We start from the raw sequence: 15281 nt of genomic DNA on the forward strand, positions 1-15281 counted from the left end.
GAAGCCCCTAGCGTTCAGATCTGGTTAGTGGTCCTTCCCATACTCCTCTCTGAGAGTTTGGCTTGCTTTTTGTAGTGCAGAGAATGTAGTTATTAGCTCAGCAATGGACAGGTGCCAAACTGCTTCACTTTGGGAATCTAACCTGCAGCTTCCTTCTGGCTCGATGACATCATTTAGGTCTGGACCTACATGAACTCTACTGTTGTTGGAAGTTTCCGAGCGTGCAACTGAGTGCTCTCTATTTCATCTTGGCCGAGAAGAATCAATGTGATTCACATGATGCTCAGCCTGCCTGCCCTGCAACTGCTGACAAACAGTTATTTTATTTCACATGGAATCACAGGAAAGGCATTTTATTAACATTGCCTTCTCCAGTAGTCAGTGAGAAATATATGCAATGGGGAACTCATCAGAAAGGAAGAATATATGTTCACATTTTAGTATGATATAAGGCTCACCATTTTTTTATGTTCATCTTGTATATTTTTTTAAAAAAGCTGTCTGTTTTGAATTCAGGTATTTAGGGCTTGATTATGACTTTGGCAGTCTTGGTACCGCCGTTGCGGCATTGTCGGATTCCCCCACCGCTGACTACGTAGTCCACCAGCCGAATTCCGATGTTGGCGTTCCCATAGACGAAAGTCTGCCCAAGTACCGCCACCTCTGCCAGTCTTTACCTCCCACCTCAATGGTGGTCCCAGGCTACGGCGGCAACTGGCTAAACTGCAGCCCCTGTTCCCGCCACCGAAATTACTATGTGGCTCACTGACAAGTCGATTGTGGCTGGAAGACCTCCACGCTTAGCCTGGCGAGAACGCGATATATAATGTGAGAACTCACCTTATATCTAATTTCCACTCCTCTTCTCATCACAGAGCCCCATGCCAAGGTCCTACCTTTGCTGCAGACACTTGTCCATGAAGAAAATACACACCATTCGCGTCAACTCCTACGGTAAGCCACTCGTACATATCTTCACAGTTACAATGGCTGTTGACCCATGTTGTATGACAAGGCATGTTTTTCATAGGTTTAATACATATGTGTGTATTTTCAGACTTGTGTTATGTAAATACACACATATGTATTTGCACAGTGGGAAAAAAAAAAGTGAGGTTTCTATCGCGACTATCACCCACCATCGAAAGACCGCCAGCAGAACAGAAACATCGAAATACGGCGGGCTGGATGCCGCCGGCTTGGCAGCATTGACTGTCCCGCCGTTGCGGGGCCGCGTGAAGACCGCCAAAGTCGTAATCAGGCCCTTAGATTCTATTCACGCCGTGAGACTTCTTAACCCCTTCCACGCTCATGACGAGCTGGGCTCGTCATGCAGTAGCCTCCTGCTACGCTCATGACGAGCCCAGCTCGTCATGAATAATGGGGTTCATGGGTTTCCAGCACAGGGGAAAAATCCCCATAGCATTCAAAAGGTTAAAGCAACCATTAAGCAGAATCATTCTGAACACTCTTGCACATTACATATTTTTTATATATTTGTCTCATTAAGAAATACTTTGAGATTCCAGCTCTTCAACCTTGAAACAAGATGCAAAACGTTTGTGATTATTCTGACTTCTAGAATGCCTACTGGTGCTTAGTGAACAGTGCATGTAAATGAAATAGAGTTTGGAGAAACAATTAAACAAACTTTTCTCATGGCAAATACTGTTTATTTCCATATCATTATATTTACTTTAACTATGAAAGGGATTTATTTTCTGACACTAGGAGGAAACATCCTCCAATTTAATCTGAGACCTTTACAGCATGTGGGCAAAATACTTACAGGTAGATTCATCAAGCATTTTTGCGAGCGCAAACGGTGCAAATCGCAACATTCGGCCGTTTGCGCCCGCAAAAATGGCATTTGAGATTCATCAATGGTTCATAAACTCGCAATTTGAAAAATCGCAAATAATTGCGATTTCTCAAATTGCAATCGCATTTAAGGAATCTCAATTAGAGATTCCTTAAATGCTATTCATGAACCTTTTAAAAATTGCTAAATCGCAATATTGGGCCGCTATTTACCGCGAAGTGTAACTTCGTGGTAAATAGCGAAAACTTAGAAAAATCCACTTTTAGTGCATTTTTCTAAGTTGGATGTTACACACACATGTCCTTTGGACATGTGTGTGCGCAACATCAGTCTACATTTACATTTCAGAGGTGCTACAGGGTGTCCTTTGGACACCCCTGGCACCCTTGAAATCGCAGAAAGCTGTAGAAATCGCAAATAATATTGCGATTTCTACATGAATCCCGTTTTGCGCGTCCTTAATAGCGATTCCTTAATAATCGCTATTACGGACTCGCAAATCGGGACATTGATGAATCTGGGGGTTAGATCTTCGAAGTGAAAGTGCAAAAGCCAAAAGCAGAATAGTTAACCATTCTAGTAACTTGTGTTGGACTGCAACTAGTGAGTAGCACTTTAATACCTTTTGAACCCTTCGAACAAGAAACATCTATCATGTTGAAATCTGTAAATTATGTAGAGACAGTGGAAAGTTGGGCAAAGCTATATAAAAATGGAAAAGGATGAGACTTTTTTGCATAATTCTTGTAGCCTAAATATAACACAACTATCAACACAAACAATATGTGGCCGAGGTATTACTTTTCAAATGACTACAACTTTAATGCATGCTTCACCAAATAGTATATTTAAAGTACACAAATACAGTGAAAACCATACGTTTATATTACTACCAATTAAAGACTCCAAGCAAGTAACTTTGATGCAAAAGAGGGGCCTGGGTCAATGTTAAGCAATGGGTCACCTTATCGCATGGGCCAATGTTCGCCTATGGACATTCAGAACCATGGACAGCTACGGAGAAGTCCTAGAAGAGGGACCAATTTGATATGGGAGAGTAAGGGCACCGGCGTTAAGAGAACATGCGTGAAGTGCAGCTGAGGGGGCATGAGCCCCAGGTTCAAGTTTGTCACAACCTCTTTCACTTTGGGTGCAGATAGTGGAGGTAGGATTTGGAGCCCCTTTGCTGTGGAGCAACTCTGCCATTTCTCTATTAGGGTTAGGGGGCAGTGCACAACAAATCCACATGCATCTCTGCTTCTATTGGTTGTTTCTATTGGTTGAAAAAGTACTTTTCTGTTTGTTCATCTGGACTTAAGAAACCCTTGCTATGGCCAGTCATTACTGAGTACACCGGGCACTTGGGAATCTTGGGTTTGCTTCTAATAGACTGAGTTTTAATGGACCTGGTGTGCATCTGGCAGTTGTTGCCTTCTTGCTGGGTTAATAGCCTGTAGAGGAGAGAGTTGACATTAATGGTTAATTAGCTGCGACAGTGAATGATTCGATAATAGTGATCCCACTAGTAAGCTGCAGCGACTTTGACCCTCAGCACAAGCAAGGTGAGGTCAGGAATGGATAACATGTACTTCTTGCAGACCACAGGATTGGGGTGCATGGACCCCTGCTTGATGCATGTCCTGGTAGAGCATGTAGGCTCCATTACTGGTCCAATAAAGATGTCCTTCAATGTAGACATACGTGCCATGGATTCCCTCCAAAATTCCTTCATCAACCAGACGATGCTGAACTCAGGTGGCCTCACCAGAATGTATTTCTCCTCCAGTCTGAGAAGTTTGAGAGTTACATCTTTCGTTTCAGCAGAGGGCACGTAGCTCAGGAGGCCAGCTGTCAGGCAGCACAGGTGCAGGGCTCCAGAAAGAGAGCTGCACCCAGGTTTCTTTGGCCAGGACAGGATGTTTCTAAGTTCACCACTGGTTTATGATGCACAAGTGCTGTGAATTAGATAGGTCAAATATTCCATTTGGGTCAACAATGGGAGAAACCCCTGGCCAGGATAACACAGATGTAAGATGCAGATGTGGTGTCTCAATTATCACAGTGATATATAGCTGTACAATTGGCTTACCAAAGGGAAACATTGAAAGGAGAGGTGGCCTCTTAGTCACTGTAGACAGACCAAAACAACATCCACCCCAAGCACTGGAAGACCGGTCCAAATGTCCTTGGAGAATTAAATTATAAAGGAGGAAGCAGGTGCATCTATCATAGAGATGGACGCTGGGGACTGTTTCAGAATATGAACAAATAGAAAGGCATCTTCACAATAAGACGTGGAGCTAATTAGGAAGAAGGTTTCCTTAAGACAGTTCGAAGCGACAGATCAAAATGCAAAGGACAACAAACCTCCTCTCAAACTGGAATTTAAAGCAAAATTATAACAGTTATTTAAGCGATCATTCAGAGCCTACCTTCTGGTAAACTTTGGACTTACACTCTTGTGTTGTTATGGTATCTGATTTTGTGTAATGCTTTCTGTCATTCATGTGGTCCCGTAGTACTTCTGTAATCTGAGCTCCCACTATAGTTCTAGGGACCTTCTTGAACTAAGTCAAAGTGGCCTACATACATTGGGCCAGATTCACAGATCTAACTTAAGACAAAATCCTAAATGTACTACTATTTTGGTATTCACAGAAGGCACTTACTCATTTTGGAATTCACAGAAGGCACTTACTCATTTCGGTATTCACAGAAGTTAGGAGTCCTAACTTTAGGACGTCTAAATGCCTTCTGTGAATGCCGAAAGTCTTAAAATTAGGATTTTTCTCAGTTTAGGAGTAGTAAAGTTAGGACTCCTAACTTTACTACTCCTAAACTGAGAAAAATCCTAACTTTACGACTTAAGGTATTCACAGAAAGCATTTAGGAGTCCTAAAGTTAGATGTCCTAACTTTACTACTACTAAACTGAGGAAAATCCAAATTTTAAGACTTTCGGTATTCACAGAAGGCATTTAGGAGTCCTAAAGTTAGAAGTCCTAACTTCACTACTCCTAAACTGAGAAAAATCCCAACTTTAAGACTTTCGGTATTCACAGAAGGCATTTAGGAGTCCTAAAGTTAGGAGTCCTAACTTTACTACTACTAAACTGAGAAAAATCCCAATTTTAAGACTTTTGAGATTCACAGAAGCCATTTAGGAGTCCTAAAGTTAGGACTCCTAACTTCTGTGAATACCGAAATGAGTAAGTGCCTTCTGTGAATACCAAAATGTGTAAGTGCCTTCTGCGAGTACCAAAATGGTAGTAAGTTTAGGATTTTGTCTTAAGTTAGTTCTGTGAATCGGGCCCATTGTCTTTTATTGTGTTTCATATTATTTAGCTGTGACCCATATTGGATGGTGGCTGGAGAGGATAAACGAGATTGGGAGGTTGTTTAAGGATGGGTTATGTTGGACAGTAGCTAGCTAGACTGAGGTTTGAATCGGTGTGGAATGGAACTCCAATCCTTTATGCTTTGACATTCATGCATAGTCTGACCACAGAGTCTTGACTAAAAAATCCTTCCTGTTCAGTTAAAGAATAACCCTTCAAAAATGCAATCAACCCATAGTCTTAGAAGAGTTCACATAAATGTTCAAATAGTTCAAAGTTAATTTCCATCAAGCAACAATAACATTCATCAATACCTTTCTGGACTTCAAATATTTCCAAATGAAGCAACTGGTCTTTTGAAAAGGAAATCTAAGATCCACATAGAAAAAGTCCTGTCTGTAGTAATATTGTATCATGATTGCTCAGCACATATGCCATGGTCTATGAGAATAGTAATACCCAGATATCCAAAACTGTTGACACATCCGCAGACTATGTCAAAGTGTATGGCCTGCTGGGAAATGTAGTCAGTTCTCAGTATACTGTCAAGTACTGCATTCCTTATGCACATGAAGCTCAGCCAAGGCAGCACCAACACTCTGAAGGGACCACCAACCCTTCCTTCTCTGTGAAAGACACAGTGCGAGCAGGTATGGAGTAGCTCAGCCATGCAGTTATTAAGTTCCAATTGTAAGCAATAGCTCCACTCCTGATTCCTGACACTAAAAAGATGGTTTCCTCTGTCATCTAAAGAAGCATGCATTATTGTCTCAGTAGACAGAGTAAACAAGAGCCACGGGCCCTGCACCTTCCTTTCATTTTCTGTGTGCTCTTGACACTCAAAGTATTAGGAATCAATCTGTATATCAAGCTTCATCCCTGCAAACTGATGTTACAAGATATGCACTGATTTCACAGGAGGCAAGATGGGCAATCAGGTCACAGATTTCTCAAGAAAGAGGTATGGATATGCATTACTGTATCAATGAACAAGCTAGAGAGCTGATCACTGATGTTGCGATATGGGCAAGGGTACGCAATCACGCCAACGTCCTGAGAGGAATTGGAAGGAAGGTGTGTGCTCCAATGTTGCTAGAGAGATAAAAGCATGCAATGATATGGAGGGCACTAATGGGAAAAGAAAATGTGAGACTTATTAGAACATTGGAATGTTGGGAGCTCCATTGAAAACAATGGAGTGCTCCTGGCTTATAATGCCCGGTATAAGCCTGGAGCTCCAACATTCCAATGTTTCTTTGTTCACAGCTCTGGCTGTGAACAAAGGCTTCAGGGAGCCTGAGGGGATTCCAATCCCCTTGCGCTCCCTGAAGGCTTTGTTCTATTTGTTAGAACGTTATGCCCTCTAGTGGCAGAATATTCTAATAGCCTTATAGCCCTTCGTAGCAGGGCTATACCGGCAATTAAAGTTCCGCTGCTTTGTTAAAGTCCCTCGCCTTCGGCTCGGGCCTTTAAAGCTGCAGCAGGCTATACGGCTATATTTTATACTGAAAGCACTAACCTGACTTCTTCTGTGATAGACAATGAGGGCCATATTTATGAAATGGTCATGCAGCGCAGCAAGTGACATTGTTGCACTGCGTTGCATGATGGGGAAAGGGCAGGAATGCGTTGTACTTAACAATATATGGTGCATTTTTGTAATTGCCCAGTGCTGGGGGACAATATGCTGGCCAGTGCCAATGCAGGTGCCCTTGCACCATGGTGCAAGGGTACCTGCGTTGTAAGCAGCATTGTTTTTGTGCCGGAAGGGACACCTTCCGGCACCAAACCAATACCCTGAGGCATTTTCCTCTTCCTATGTGTACAGCACACAAAGAAAGAAGATTTAACAAGGAGAAACACAAATATTTCTCCTCATTACGCCTTATCTGGGGAGGCATCGCATTTCGATGCAATCCCAGGTCAACAAGTAATGGTAAAGGTTGGAATAAGCTAAATCCATGGGTAGATGCTTGAGAACACTAGATTTATCATGCCACGTAAGGCCATGCAAGGTTGCATTGCGTGGTTTGATAATCAAACTGCCCTGCTCTTGCGCCTCTTGTGTGGTACAAGGGTGATGCAAATCTTCAATAAATATGCCCCAATTTTCACAAAATATGTGTGTTCCAGAAAGAGGATTAATATCCAAGGTATTTGATGTTTGAAGGGGAATCATTTTCCTATTTTTTTCTGCTTGTACAAGAAATGAGGGCCACAGGTGCAAAGCTCTTTTGAATTCGTAAACAACCAAATTCACAGAATTGATTTGTTTGTGAGAGCAAAAATGCTTTTTGTGATGTAGAAAAGCCAAACTGTGAATCAGTAACTTCTTACCAAATCGCAATTTGGGTTTGCCATTGAGTATTTGGAAGGGGTGGGTCCCTTCAAAATACCGATTTGCATTAGTACATATTACTGTTTTGCCCCTGAATTCTGGTTACAAAACATAAATTTTTTACCGACACCTAGGAGGAGGTAATAACCCATTCGCAAATGAGGGGAATCTGAGAATGGAAAAAAATACTGCCTACTCATAAACAATGAAAACGTAAACATTTCCTTTTTTTATTACGCATCCTGCTATCCTTTAAGGAAAATGGCCTGCATTAAAAAAAAAATACTTTATTAAAAAGTAATCCTGGGCATAGTTTGTGTAGAAACACTACGCGTAGCTACGCAAAGTGCACTTTGCACTACGCGAGCTTACGCAACCTGCGCACTGCACTGTGCAAAATCCTGTTTGCACTGATTGCACAGTGCCGGACGCTTGTACACACTGTGCAATCAGTGCAAACCGCATCTTGCACAGTGCAAGCGGTCGTTTTTCTGTCGCTCGAGTAGATTTCTACTTAAGCGGCAGCATTCACAACACGGACTGGTAGTTTCTCATCGCGATCGGTCGCGAGCATACGCCACAACTCGCAATGAGAGTCCGGGCCTACCCGCGTTGAGAATCACACCGGGAGGTTTATTTTCCACGCTCCCGATCAGCAACTTGATGTTGCTGATCGCGAACAAAGAAAAAGTCTCGCCGGGATGTCATTTTGCTCATTCGCTGTTGCCAACTAGACATTGAGGACCGCGAGCAAGCAAAAAATGTCCGCTACGCGGGTTTTCACTGTGCTACGTGCAATTCGCGTGGTGCGAAGTAGCGCAAACTTTGCAAACTACGCGAGAGTAGTGTAGTACTTCGTCCAGGGTTAGTAAAAAGTAATCACAAATATGGTGGTCTGCTGACCCCAGCAGGGCTCGATCCCTGTGACTGCTGTGATTCCTACTGAGTCACACATTGCCACCTACCTTATTAATATTAATGAAGTAGGTTGCTTTGCAACCTCACTAGGAATCGCTAGTTAAAAAATAATTGCTTACTACATTAGAAACTGAGATTACCAAATTACCAAATTAAGATTGCAAATTTGAATTTGAAATTCCCAATGTTAGTACATGTGGCCCTGAGACTTCAACATTTTCTTAGCAGTTTTAGTAGATGACTTTGAAGTTTATTGGGCCTTTTTCTTGTCTTTTCAATACTCATGCTGTGTAGACCCTGGTGCACTTGAAGGTTAGTGGCCACACATACAGGTGTGAATGGTATGCTGACTGACTGATAGTGTTTTCCGGTTGCCACCCACTTAGCCAATGTTTCATCACTTTTTTTCATTACTAGACTTTTCCACCTTTGTTTTCAGAGCCACCATCCATCATCAACAATCATGGAATAAAATAGCTAAATCATGAAGAGAAAGACTCTTTTTTTTGTGAGTTTATGAGTTCTTGCTAATGAAGCCTACTGTGGAGTAGCTGAACTTGGCACACCCCCAAACCTCCATTTTTCTTTTCATTTATTTGGTGTTCTAAATTATCTTGGTTTTTTCTGCATTCTTTTGGATGAGTTGCTAGAAATTCGGTGGCCTAGTCACAAAGGTAAATCTATACATATAAATACACTCTTGCATGTTGTACTACAAATATTGCTTTGGTGTACATTCACTACAAAATGTAGACTTTCATGTCTCTACCCCCTTAATTCAGGTAGTGGAACCTAATTTACGAGTATAAAGTTACCACTAATAACTTTTCACACTTTGCAGATATCTCCCTGTAGTAAACTGAAAGCAACTTATATAAAATGTATTAAACTTAAACAAATTAGTGAAAATATTTTTATGTTATGTGTTAATGTAATTTAACTTGGCATATTTATTAAAAAATGTATTTAAAATGTAGGACAAAATTTTAAAAATGCTGCAGCACTGTTAACTTAATTATGAATTCAATATTTAATTAATTAAACACATTATATTGCGTTCAATTATTTTTAAAATGTTTAATAAAAACTCCCACTTAAATTAAAATCATTGTATGTATTTATTGCATATTAAAAGTAACTAAAATTATTTATAGAATTGATTTAAATTAATTTACTTTTTTAAACAGTTACATGTATTTGTAAATTAAAAAGGAATACAAATATTTTGCAAAGAAATATTTATTTTAAATTTCCATTTATGCATTTTTAAAAACATTAAATTGAATGTACGTATATTTCTAAACATCAAGATAAATGTATTTATTTTAACATTATTTTCAATGGAGTTTTATTTTAAGTTCCTGCCCCCATTCTTTTTTTTATGTGATGGTATTACAAAACCTGTGAGTGGTGGTGCTGAACTTTCTCCATATCTGAGCTGGGGTACATTTGCAACTTTTTAGACCTTTTTTGATTTGGCAACTTTAGAATAGCAGTTTGTTAACACGAAGTGAATTTTGTTTGTGGGTGAATGTCCCTCCATAAACCAATTCTTAACCTTCTCTTAAACTCTCCTTAGCTCAAATCCTCTCCCATTAAGCCACAAGTATGTCCCATTTTCCAGTGACTACATTCTCTCTGTCCCACATTAACTACTAAATCTCCACACCGAAAAGACAGGAGAGGCAGAAGCGTAGACCTCCATATGCAGGTTTGTAAATAGCATTTTGTAGCACATCAATAGTACTATTTTAATACTACTAAAGTAATTAAAAAACTGCATTTTGCGACTAGGCACCTCTGACTTTAGTTGAGGTCTGAGGACCTGATTCTCAAAGGTAAACTTACACTTTTGTGTAAGTTTACAATTGTTTGCAATTTACAAAGGTATTTTAGGAGTAGTATATTTACAAGTGTGGAGTCTACGCACATAAGACGATAGGACATTCCTGTCTTTTTATGTGTGGAGACTTTGCAATCTAATTGGCACTGGTGTCCTACAAAAACAAGCAATTCCAAATCCAAATGGGTTTGGCTTATGACTGAAAATACAAGCCAAAACTATGGGCTATACCTCTGCTTTTTGACATGCGCAGCTGGCTCGTGACTCCATCAGATCATGTAAGGAACATTTTCCCTTTAGGAAAAAATTTAAAACTTTCCTGTTTAATTACTAGTTCTGGTTGGGCAATTAAAAATATAAGACAGGGCCTTTTTGCTCTCAGATGCTGCCAAAGGCGCGGAGATACTCCTCAGGGAGTCGATTCCTAGCGCGGTACAAGTGTGCAAATAAATAAATAAATAAAATATGTGACCTTGCATGATGTAAGGATTGCTTGATGACAAGAAGATTGAACCTCCCTTTAATTAAGTTCTCACTTATGCCATACTGAGGGTGGAGTGCCGGCCCACATACGGAGGGGCATGAGGTTCTCTCACCTCATGGCTTCTGATTCTGCTACTGCTTTCTTTCCATCCTTATTTCCCCTCCTACTACAATGCTTCCTGCTTGCTTCCGACAACATGGAGCCACTCATGACTGAGTGATGTGTTTTGTGATGAGGCTCAATGAATCTTGGGAACAATCTAGTGCTGCATTAGTTCACCATTGACTGGATGGTCACATTGTCAGCCATCTTGGATGAAATTTGTTATGTGCTTTTATGTAATATCAAAAGGGGTGTGAAATTGGTTTTCAGTGGATTGATTGATAATAATAATCCACATTAGTAAAGCGCACAATCACCCATAAGGGTGTCTAGGCGCTGGGGGCCGTCGGGAAGATTAAGCAAGCTATTGCCCAGAGTCACATGGTGCTGGGCTAATCTGCCGCTGATGATAGAACCGTGATCCCCAGATTCCGGAGTCAGTCGCCCTAGCCACGGCGCCACACCTCTGCGCCACACCTCTGATAAGTATTATGTCAGGCTGCGGAAGGGGTGGGCAGAAGGCTGCATCATCTAGTGGCAGTGCATTGAAGCTGAGGTACTGGAGAAGTGTGGCTCAATGGTTAGAGCGGCAGACCCTGATGCAGAGGTCTAGCCCGGGACCAGGGTTCAATTCCCCTCCTCGGCGGGTCTTGGGCTCAAAATTCCACGGACCTGATAATTCTCGCCTCGGTGCCTATTCCAATCATGGAGTCCCACTCTGCAACTCTGGGCAATAGCTTGCTTAATCTCCACAACGGCCCCCACAACGCTAAAGATGCCTGGCCTCCACCTTGGGGGTGCCCAGTAGGGGGCATCTCACAGGGAAAGCCAGGATGGGTTCCACAGCAGTATTCGTACAAGCGCCTTGAGACCCTTGCGGGTGAGTAGTGCGCTATACAAGTATCAAATTACAATTACAGAAGGAGCATGGCAGCACCCATCAGTGCTCTGAAGCCATGGGAGGGCGAGCAGGCTGGGCAATCCTCCAGTGATACTTTGAGGCTCTTGAGCTGTGGGCAGAATGGGTTGCACCATACCCTGGTGGCGTCCTAAGGAGGCCCCAGCATCAGCCTGTGACATTTCCAGGCTACCGGAGGAAGGGAGAAGGCTCCTGCATGGAAGCGAGTAGAATAACATTGCCCAGATGACCACCTCAAGCCGCCCCTTCTGAGACAAAGGCTCACATTGCTGAAGCCAAAAACAATACTTTGTGCTTACGAGAAAATAATAATAAAGCTGACAACTTTAATAGCAAAAAAAAATAAGCATTGGCAAAGCAAATTGTTCTAGCTTGTATTTTGAGTCTGGCTAAAACATAAAAAAGCATGGTGTTGTAAAGATTATTCGGTGTACTTTTACGAAGTAAAACAATCTCTAATTCATTTCAGTGCAAGCATTGCATGGGAGAATGAGAGATAAACCAAACAGCCAAAAGCATGTGGACATAGAGAAAAATTAGGTGTAGCCAAATCACCCTTTATCGTCATAATAAAGAACTGAGGGGCATATTACCAACAAGTAGCGATATTTATCGCTAAATAGGCTAGCAACGATTTTTTTATCGCTGAGCATCGCCGGAATTTATCGCTGAGAAAACTTGCTATTAGCAACGTTTATCTCCAAAGCGATACATTTTCCGTCGATAGCGGCAAAATGCGTGAATATCGCTGAGAATACAGCGATATTCACGCATTAGCGACGAAATGCTCTTAGCCATGTTATCCACCTCCCATTGGATAACATGGCAAAGAACTGTTCTGAGCAGGCGTTGGTTTTTGGCGATAGCGGGAATATTTCCATCGCTACACCTGCCTTGCTAATAGGCGATAGCGACGTTAGCGACTGCTTTCAGTCGCTAACAGGTTGGGCTCGCCCACTTTGCATGTCATTAGCGATAAATATCGCTGACATGCAAAGTGGGCCCCAAACCGCTCGCTATCGCCTAAAAGCTGTCGCTAACATCAGTTAGCGACAGCTTGCTAATAGAGTGATAGAATTATCGCCGCTTAGCGGCTGAAAACGGCTGCTAAACCGGCGATAATTGCCTATCGCCACCCTTGATAATATGCCCCTGACTTTTTATCCCATTAACAATGGAATGTAGAACTGTAGAAGAAACACACCTCTGCGAAATGCAATGGGCGGTTCTGATGTTAAATAGTGACAGACAACCCAGAAAGCCAATGGCTAAAGTGGGCTAAAAAAATCAAGCCAACTCGAGCCCCTGCGCCTGTATGTTATATGTTGAGTATTGTGCGGACATGCAATATTTTAGCTAGCTATAGATGTCTTCATCCAGACCTAGAAAAATGTGCGAGTGGACACTTATGCCCAGAGCTAAGTAAAAATGAAGACAGCACTAGTGTTACATAAGGACATTGGTGAAAATGATACTGATAGAATACTATGTAGGCAGACCTGCATACTGGTACAATAGATTAAGATTAACATTAGCATGACAACTGATTAGGACTTTGCGAGCGAAGGAAACAGGTCAGCTGGTTTGTGATGGCTGCCTGCAGAATAAATGTAAATGTGTTGGACTTGTAAAGCGCACAGCTGCCCGTGAGCGTCCCGGCACTTGCTTAGGGAACCCATCCTGGTATTCCCCTGTGAGAAACCCCGGCAGGGTGTCCACAAGGTGAAAGCCAGGCATCCCACCGCGAGGGGCCGTAGTGGAGATTAAGCAAGCTATTGCCCAGAGTCGCAGAGTGTGACCCCATGAGTTGAGTAGGCACCAGAGCGAGAATTGTCGAATCCGTGGAATTTTTGAGCCCGAGACCCGCCGAGGCAGGGAATCGAACCCTGGTCCACGGTCGATCTCAGCTTCCGGGTCTGCCGCCTCTATCCACTGAGCCACGCTTCTCCACCAAATAAGAATAGCAGTCCTACCCTGGTTTTTGCAAATATCAAAAAAGACATAGGCCCACATGCATCATTGTGACAATTTGCACTTCCTAATTTGTGAAAAATAAGGCATCGCAAATTAAGAAGTGCAAAATGCTATGCATCATTATTTTCGGTATTCATTTGTGATTCGGTAAAAATCGCAATTTTTACCGAATCCCAAATGAATACCGAATTCTTAAGTTAATTTTCGCAATTCCCATTGATTCCTATGGGCCAAAAGGCCCATAGGAGTCAATGGGAATTGCGAGTGGCACTTAGAAAATTTCATGGGTGCAGGGGGGGGGTCCAAAGGACCCCCCCATGCACCCCTGAAATGTATTTTTCGCATCATGTTTCACACACACATGTCCTAAGGACATGTGTGTGTGAAACATGAATGTTGAAAAAAAAACATTTTAAGCATTTTAAACACTTTTTCCAAATTTACCGAGTGGTTCAACCACTCGGTAAATTTGGAACCCTAATTGCGAATTTCCACTTGTCAAAGTAATGATGCATTGCTTTTAAGAAGTCGCACATCTGCGACTTCTTAAAAGCACCCGCAATTTTAGAACTCGCAAAAATATTACGAATTCTAAAATTGCTTCATGCATCCCAAAAAGCACTTTTGCATTCGCAAACGGCCGATTTTAAGGAATCGCACCGTTTGCGACTACAAAAATGCTTGATGCATGTGGGCCATAGATTGCAAATTTGTTACATGACAATTCAATGTAAGTAGGGCTTTCGGATTTGTGGACTTTTTAAAATCATTTGCATGTGTATTTTTAACCTTTATGTTTTGCCCAACTTTTCAGTATATTTTAAACTATTTATTGTGTGTTGAGTGACTAGAACAGATTTATTTATTTATGCGATTTTTTATAGCGCTGACTTTACCCGAAGGTGTCAGAGCGCTTCACAAAAGAAACAGTAATGATACACGAGGAGAAAAATTACAAGTGAACAAATTACAAAAGCAAACGTTAAGTTACATGAACCAAAAGTGACAATAGTGAGCAACCAAAATACATGAGGCAGCTAAATCATTTTTATAATTGTTTTAATCAGGTAAACATGGGCTCACATTTGAATGCCTGTAAGGTTGTATCACTAGAAGCAGCCGTGTAAGCAATACAGTCATAGCATTATAGTTCCAACACGCACATACTGGGACTGTGCACAGATACATGCCTGGCAATTATGACTCACAGCATGGAGAGACCCTCCAAAAAGACCTGGGGCCTTATTTATGAAGGCCTTGCGCCGCCGGTGCGTCACTTTTTCCCATGTTAAAAGTGACGCACCGGCGGCGCAAGGCCTTCATAAATAAGGCCCCTGCTCTCTGCTTTTATCCGCTTTTAAAAATACATACAGAGTTAATACATTGCTTTTCGTCTCCGCCTATGGGCATAAATCAGTGAAACGCTCAGTCAGCGTTTCTTGCGCCCTCGTGTGACATGCCTGAGCTCTATCTACGCAGGAGAGTGGGTCATACAAAGCAGAAAAGACACCCTGCCATCTAATTGAACCGGGCTCGTCCAGGGG

The sequence above is a fragment of the Lissotriton helveticus genome, chromosome 10 (genome assembly GCF_964261635.1).
Source record: "Lissotriton helveticus chromosome 10, aLisHel1.1, whole genome shotgun sequence".
NCBI classification, from domain to species: Eukaryota; Metazoa; Chordata; class Amphibia; order Caudata; family Salamandridae; genus Lissotriton; species Lissotriton helveticus.